The sequence below is a fragment of the Papilio machaon genome, chromosome 5 (assembly GCF_912999745.1).
Source record: "Papilio machaon chromosome 5, ilPapMach1.1, whole genome shotgun sequence".
Taxonomy (NCBI): domain Eukaryota; kingdom Metazoa; phylum Arthropoda; class Insecta; order Lepidoptera; family Papilionidae; genus Papilio; species Papilio machaon.
The window spans coordinates 4,565,272-4,573,790 of record NC_059990.1 but is presented as its reverse complement, the minus strand read 5'-3'; the positions used below and the strand labels follow the sequence as shown (position 1 = coordinate 4,573,790).

Genomic DNA, 8,519 nt, shown 5'->3' with positions numbered 1-8,519 from the left:
TTAAATTTTTAAAAATTATACAAAAAAAAATGACTAAACTCCTGAGCCATTACGCAGCTGAAAACAAATGATAACTACAGAACAATTAAAAAAAACAAAAATGCGTTTAGAAGTGTTACGGGTGAGTCGCGGGCGGGCGCGTGCACGACAATAGTGTTACAAAAGTGGGTTGCAGCTCAGTAAGTGGCTACAATAAAGCTTTCGGTCCATTAAGCTTCCGCTAGAGCGCCGTTCGCTAGATAACGAGACCCGTGGCGGCCGCAGCAGCCGCAAACATAATTTATACCGTCCGAGCTCGTTAAAAACTTATAAAGACGCGCATTGTTAGCGGGGCCAATATTCGCGTTTATCCGAGGATATACGACCGGTCTAACGACTGCTCGCCAGTTTCGTGTGAACCATTGCGCAAACGATGCTACAGCCGTGAAACTGATACTTAGTAGACGCTAGTCGCCGGCGCCGTCTTCTTTTTTATTGCCCGTCTCTATGTGCCTCCGATGTGCTATTTAATAAGCTCCTGGAAATGTTACTCGCTGGATATTAATGTGTTTGAATCTGTTACGATACTGAGTAGCTCAACGATAAGAATATCTAAAAGTTAAGCTACGACTAAGGATCAATTTCAAGATAAAACAAATTTGCGTGACCAAAAAAAACATTAATTTCTTCCATTAAAGTAATTGATATATACTTATAAGTCGTCGTCTTATAGTTTTCTACAGCTCAACACGTATTAGGCATGTGAAGGCGTTAAGTAATGCTTACAATATATTTTATAAATATAAAGTAACTATAAATATAGTAAAGCAATGTCAGTAGTCAGTAGGATAGCAGCGGACACGCGAAAAGCAGGGGTAATGGAAAATCCGTGTGGTGATTCAATCTGCCGCGAAGCTTTTAGGCCGACCAGTCGAGTGCTTCGTTTTACACTTAGTTTGTATGCGAGCAATTACTGACCCCCGCTATATGTGCCAATTTAGATTTTTTATAGAATGCATTTGGAAAATGCTTTTTCTATTGCAGTGTATGTTATTCGTGTATCATGTTATTTGAAAGTAACTTGTTGTAATGGACAGATGTAACAGATAGATATATAGAATGGGCAGATATAACAGATGCCTATTCGGGCAATTTTTCGCGTTTCATACACGGTAAATTTAATTTTTTTTCCAAATTTAACTTCCTAACCCTTTACATGAATGCAAAACACTGAAAATAAACACATACTGGCACTTAATAATACATTGTCTTAAGCTGTGCTAAATTATTTACTTTTGGCTTCAGACAGTACAGAAAATTAATAAAATATTCGTCAGACGATTCCAATAAAGAGCACATCGGGTCAGAGCGGAGCTAACAATGTCTTAACTAATTCTGTCGAAGGCCGGCGGCGGCGGAGTCCCGGCTCAGAGCGGGACAGCGGGCCCGGGTCGCGTGGGCTTCGCTAAACACAAATCAACACCGATTCTCCATTTGTTAGACACGGGAATGTAATTATGGCCGGAACACTTGGCGGGGGCCCGTCTGCAACCGTTCCCCACGTCATTCAAGCTTTTACTTCGCACTCCAACAACGATCTTCACTTCGCTCTCATGATGTGTTGCCAAACTTTTTGATAATATCGATTTCATAATTCAGGGGAAACTAGACATAATCAATAGGCATAATAAAAGTTTAATTGAGATGACAGTACATTTAAATGTTTTCTACAATTTTCCAAATTAAAGGTACAAACCAGAAACCCTACGAGACAAATGTAATTATGCATATTTTTTTTATATTACCAACTTCGGTTGAAAAAATACATGTTATTTCTTACTTCTTATTAAATTTCCGATCATTTATAATTTAAAAAGCAATTATATTAAATTTCTCAAAACTGTCGAGCGCTCATTTTTTGATCGAGTCTCATTGCCATTTAAATTTTAAAGGAAATTATCAACAACAGGTTCTACTACCGTCGGTTAATTCAGAAATGTTTAATCGAGTTTCAAAATTGACTCATTTTCTTTTTTTCCCCTCATATGGAAATGTAAACAGGTCAAGCATTTAAATTGGCTATAAGTACATTGCGTATTCATTGCCACACTCGATTATATTGTGATTAAATTAAGTTTATTTTCAATATGGCAAGAATTTTAGTGGGACTGCAATGTCACATAACGACATTTTATATCGGCTTAATTAAATGGTTTTACGTGTAAGCTGAAGTGATTTAAGATATAATAAAAAGTGTGGGTATGGTGTGCGCGGGTATCGGGTAGCGGGGAGCGGGGAGTGGGTAGCGGTGGAGGTCCGCGTGACACGAGTTAAACTAAATTAATAAACTTGCAGCAGTCTCGGGCTTTATTAAAAAACACTCATTAAAGCCGAGGAAAAGTAGGTAAAGTCGCCGGCGGGGACAGAGCCGCTAATTGCACAGCCTTTATTGCTTAAATAAAGTTTTAGTGGGGGAACACAAGTTTTAATTAAAAATGTGAGAATAGTTTTTAATAAAGGACGGGCTCTGTGCGCGTATATTGCGAAACTTTAAGCGATACGCTTAGCTTGCAGGAAGTCCGCCGCGCTGCGGACTGCGGGACAGCTTACACCCTGTAATACTGTTTGTATTATACTATTGGTTGTTTCTTCTTTCCATTATTCGATAAGGCATTATTGATTTTGATACAATTGTCGTATTACGAAATTGATGAAATGTTTCTATGTCGATGGTTTGCTTGATAAGAGGCTAGATCTTTATTGTTTAAGACATCTTGTGGCTGTAAACTTTAGCCGCCCTTCCTTGTGAGAGATTTAATGTGTGTGATGGTTAAGTTATGTTAAGGATCATTAGTTCAACTGTCGATAGACAACTAGTTAATGTTGTAGGTACTTTTTAATGATGTATGTACAACACCTTTTCGTAGGTGACAAATGGCATGAGTAACGGGAGAAACTAATAATGCCCGTGATTTACGCCCACCCTTGTTATTACGAGTCATGTGAAATGTAATTTCGCCATGCGTGTATGTAGTTGGGCACGCACACACGGGGCGTCGGTGTGTGCAATACGTTTAATAAAGGAGGGACGCGAAGTAAATCCTTCAATTTCGCCAGCACACAGCGGCGTATTCTCGTTAACCGTGGCAATAAGTTAAACGGGCCCGCTGCCCGCTACCCGCTTTCCGCGCTCCCGAGTCCGCACCCGCCGCCCGGCGCCTGCCGCCCGCACCCCTCCAGGAAATTAAAAAAGGTCTTGAGTCGGTAAGGCGAACCGACCGACTCACTCGCTAGCTGCACTCGACTCACTTTCTCACTTCAATAGATCTTCGGCTTGACCATGCTTTGTTTTCATCAAAGTAGCCGATGACCGTATCTTTTATAGCTTCATCTTTCGCATATGGAAAACAGACAGATAAATTTTCAAATAGAATAGAAATTTAATTATTATACTATTATATACTACATAAACATAAACATGTATTATATGTGCGGGTAGTATAAAATAAAATAGCTAAATAATTGTTATAACTTAGTTTAGAATAGAAATGCCCTATGTTCCTATTTGTTATAGTAGACCAGTAAATGCTGTTAGGTGTAGAATCTGACATTTGCACATTTTCCATAAAGAATTTCACAGATAGAAATTCTCACTAAGAGATTAATAAACTAACTGTTTAACTACAACATCAACAATAGTTTTCTTATATACCCTTGAGACAGTGTTCAGATGGGCTGATGGAATCTGTTATGTCGTCACGGCACTCGGTTTTGAAAACCACTAATTATGGCGCTTGTCCTTCAAAAGGAAACGCCATTAGGGTTCCATTAATGGGGTTTGAGCAACAATGTAGGGTTGTCAACAGTGCGCGGCCACGCGGCAAATGGATTCCGTCCGAATACTATAAACAACACTATCTATGCTATCTACCAATAAATTATGATCAGTGATTTTAATAACGTTCACGTAGATTTATTACAGATACAGCTTTGATAAAATCAGATTTGGAATTGAATTAAAATGATACCCTTTTAGACAAGTACATAATTTATAACTTATAGGTAGGTCTTTCTTTTTGTTCTATAAAAAAGGCGAATATTCCTTTCTTTTAGTATGACAGTACACAGCAGTTATACACTGTTTAATTTTATTCTATCAGATATTAAACAAAGTTGTAACATTCTATTGCTTTATATGGCATTTAATTTAATTTAAAATTTAAAGAGGTTTTGTTTCAGTAATAAAACGAGGATGATGTTAAGTCTGGAGTAATGTAGGCGGTCGGTTTTAATCAAAGTTCGTTCATTCCGAACTTTGGTCGGCAGGCGGGCACGCAGCAATAGCGGCTGGCCGTAATATCTGCAGAACAAAGAATACATACGTTCCCTTGCAATCCTAACGCCGCGCCGGGTCTCACCGCCTGCACTCCTAATTAGATGTTCGATGAAAGTGTAATCAGACGTCGGCCTCGCCGGATCCGGCGCGTAATTAAACCGCGCAGGCGAAGAGTGATTTATTAATAGAAAAGCTCCAGCCGTAATGAAATACTGAGCGGACAATGGCGCCGGGGGCCGGGGGGCGGACTCTGCAAATTAAATTCTCGACGTCGGTGCATGATCATCGCATCACGCGCCTCGCGATTCTTTCCTAATCCGTTGACCGCGACGTTACCATTTACTAGCCAGTGGTTAACACCGCATGCACGGAACTGCGACGTTCGCGGCCCAACCGGACGGTCCGCTCCCAGAGGGGAGGACGCAAGAAGGAATATAAATTTGTCGGCGAGGGAATGTAAAGAAGATTGGTTTCCGAAAGGGGTGCGGAGGAACGGGGCGGAATTGAATTCAGGCCGGAATCCACTACCGGGAAAGAGTTTTTGATATTTCTTACCTAATGTAGTGCGACGTGACACAAAATCGATCGAATTTTTTTTAACGATTCCTATATAATTCTGATTGACTTCGATAGCTGATTCAACGAAGCGCGGCCAATTTGAAGATTGGACCTTTTTCTAGTACAGCGCGAGTACTATTCCAATTAGAGCATTAGTGTTCCGAGCCCATCATTATATTAGAGTGTTGTTCCGTTTCACCCCGTGTTCGGGCGCCCGCCCTCGGCTCCAAGCTCCGCGGCTGCAGTCGTCGTTCGTCGGCTCATTCCGCCGCGAGCTTCCACTTGGTGTGCACGCGTTCGCGCTGTCTCTTGGATACGCAAACTTTACTCGATTTCAATATCTTTCCATATATTGAAACGATTCATCGTTTGACACCGTTCACAAAATAGTTATTCTTTAATTTTCATTCTATTATTGACATTATTTTCATTTCTTTCATTAAAAAAAAACTACATTGTTAAGTCTGTTGTTATTTAGAAGCGATTACAGCCGTAAATCCTGCTGAAAGTGACAATTGAAGTGGACAAGAAAATTTAGTTGTGTGCCCATTAAAAACATTTCTGTGTTTAGTGTAAAGACAAGTTTTCTGAGAGATTTATCTGTAGTGTTTGTCTTGGACGGCAAGGAGTTTTCCTATAATTGGTAAGTTTATTAACAGTTTTTCTATTATAAACAATGGTATTTAAACTTTATAAATAAGTGCGTAAGCTTAAAATTAATGTTCGTATCTACGAATATTAATTTTATTTATATTTTATTCCTTATTAATTTAAACCTTATTTTCTAAATAATACCGTTTATATAAATAAAAACAAAAGGAATAAAACGTATTATATAAAAATTATGATTATTATAGATTATATAATAAAATAAAATAATTATTTTAAGTAATAAAAATATATATAAGTAATGTATAAATAAATTTAAGTATTAATAATATAATTTTATTTTTTATTACTGAATACTACTATTACATTGCTCTGAATTATTTTTAGTATTTCATTATTTTTTGTATCCTAGAAACGCCAAAATATAAAAAAAAAAAACACAATTTCTATGAACTTGTAAAACAAGACTTAAAAAAACTATTAAGCAAAGTTATGATTGCTTGATTTGCAATATTGTTTGTTCAGTTTACCTTAATTAAACCATGGCCACTAAATTTATTGGTAGTTTGCCTTTTATTTATAAAAAAGTCACAAAACTGTAGGTACATGTATTAACGACATCGTATGCGGCCACACGATTCCGCATAATGAGTTACGGCGCTCGCTTGTTATTTTAATTATTGTGTCTTAATTAAAGTCAAAGGTCTTGAAGGCGTCCGTCTACGGCTCACAAATTTATCGATAATTATGTACTTTGTCCTCACTAACAACGTATCAAAGCCAAAATTAAAATAAACTTAAATTATAATTTTATAAAACTTATGTACATAAGTTATGTTATGTTACCGGATGTCAATGTGAGCATTTTAAATTTTTACATCATTTAAATTAATAAATGTTTTTGGGTTTATATGATAGTTTTTATTACATTTTAAAATTACATTTTTTTCAAAATAAATATATATTCTGAATCGTGAATTCATTCAGTACGATATAATATAATTAAATGCGTAGGTAATATTATGAATAAGTAAATATTATAATTAACTATTATAGTCACGATTAATTCAACGTTATGAGGTCGTTGTTCCCTTTTAAAAGTCATCACGTGGCCACTAAGTTTATTTAATATTGCACGTAATTAAGCAATTGGAGATAAGAACTTTTAATTAAAACTGTACTGGGATTTTCTTATCGTAGCAACATATAAACAAAGTAATAACTGGCTGGTTATAAATTAAAATACGTCAGAGAGAAAAAAATATAATAAGTGGTGAATTAACAAGATTAATAACAACTTTAATTGCAAATATAATAAGAACATATAACTTACATATTTATAATTTTTCTATAATATAATAAAGTCTATAATTTATTTTCACTAAGTTACTAAATTAATAAATTTTTGTTTCATTATATGACGACCACATTAACATAGAGAGCAGATTGGTAGATTTATTTTTTCTGTAACTATTAATAAAACAACTCCTTACCAATAAACTGCATTACATGAGTAAAAATGCATAATTGCGATAATTTTAAAAAGTAAAGTAAAGTATAAAAAGATTTCATCTTTGACTTTGAAAAAAAATTATCTACATTTGATTTAAGAATACATGTATGTAATAATTAAAAAAATTACCAAACGAGTTTATAATTAATTAAGTATGTAATCACAATAGCTGTTCGGATCATCAGCACATAATTAGTTCTTAAAATTGCCTTAATACGTGCTATATTCGCGGAGCAAACTAATTAACGTTTCATAATTAAGGTATGAGAACAGGCTTCGCATTGTCTCTCCCAATTATAATTGATTCTATTAACTAAGCTTCGCCCATAATTGAAAGTAGACAGTGTCTGTACAAGGGGTGGGGGGAGGGTAAGGTAATTACAAGATCCAATTTAGAATTGCCAACTCTACACTTCGCTGTTAGTTTCAAACAAAAGCTTAATTAATTAAGTCGGGAACAATTAAGTTCACTGCCGTAATATTCTCAGCGATTACGTTGAATTCGATGGATTTTGTAGACGTCGGTAATTACCGACGGGCCTCGATTCAGATTGTATCCGAACCTAATACGACACATATTCATTAATTAAAACAGTGAACGCAAACATTTCAGCTAATTGGCAAATCTTGTAATTAATTTAATTACTGAAAGAGCGCGCGCGGTTTATTGATCAATAAAGATACTATTACTATTTGAAGGTAGTGCAATTTAATTTGATAGTATCAACCAAATGCTTCTGAAGTAATTTTCTAATAGTTATCTTTAGATTGCTATCAATAATTTTATGATAGCTTCGGGCTGACCACATCGTAAAAATATTTACTATTTTTCCCCACAATTAGAATTCATATTGATACTAATAAGTTAAGGTTTATTTTATAGCTTTAAGTATGCATTTGCCTTAGCTGTAAGTGTCGGAACGATTGTTGCACCGATAACTGTTTTCACGAAAGTAAAGGTCAGCAGCGACGGTGCGCACGAAGCACGAATTCCGCCGCCACAAGGAGGCGTATTGTTTATCGCGCGGTCGGCATTAGGTCGCATTAGATCGTGATAGCGTTTCGCGGCGCGTTTCGACGCTGTCAATTTGAATGTATAGGCAGCAATAAATCAGAGGTGTCGGCGGTGAGCCGGGGCAGGCCGGGAAGGCCCGGGCGGGCGGGCTACGGCTACGTAACGAGACACATTTCCGGGCATATCCTTCCAATTAGCGCGGCGCGGCGGCGGCGAGCGCCGGACACCTCCGCTCGTTACCCTCCCGCCTCGTTACGAGAATTGTTTGTTCGAGTATGTAAAAATGTGTTTATTTGCACGTACGCCCCGGGTTAAAAAATATATGAAAAGACCCTTTTAAGACTTTTAATGATTTCCCCGGCAAAGGGAAATTGGGTTAGTTATTTTCCCCGGGGTTGGCCCTCGTTAAGTTTTAATGGGGTAGCTAGCTACGACGTAATCAAACGTGCTTATTTAAGTTAACGACGCTTACAAGTCCGCGTGGCCCGTTGTCAATAGGAGTTGTTTGA

At 37.0% G+C, this 8,519-nt stretch overlaps 1 protein-coding gene across 1 annotated transcript in view; it reads left to right on the top strand.

Moving 5' to 3' along the window:
* Positions 1–5,150: 5,150 nt before the first annotated feature.
* LOC106708681 (LIM domain only protein 3) overlaps positions 5,151–8,519 on the top strand; it is a 41,430-nt gene continuing 38,061 nt past the window's right edge. Inside the window, exon 1 of the mRNA XM_014500217.2 lies at positions 5,151–5,516. The gene's annotated coding sequence lies outside the window, so the exon portion shown is untranslated. The remainder of the gene's footprint in view (positions 5,517–8,519) is intronic.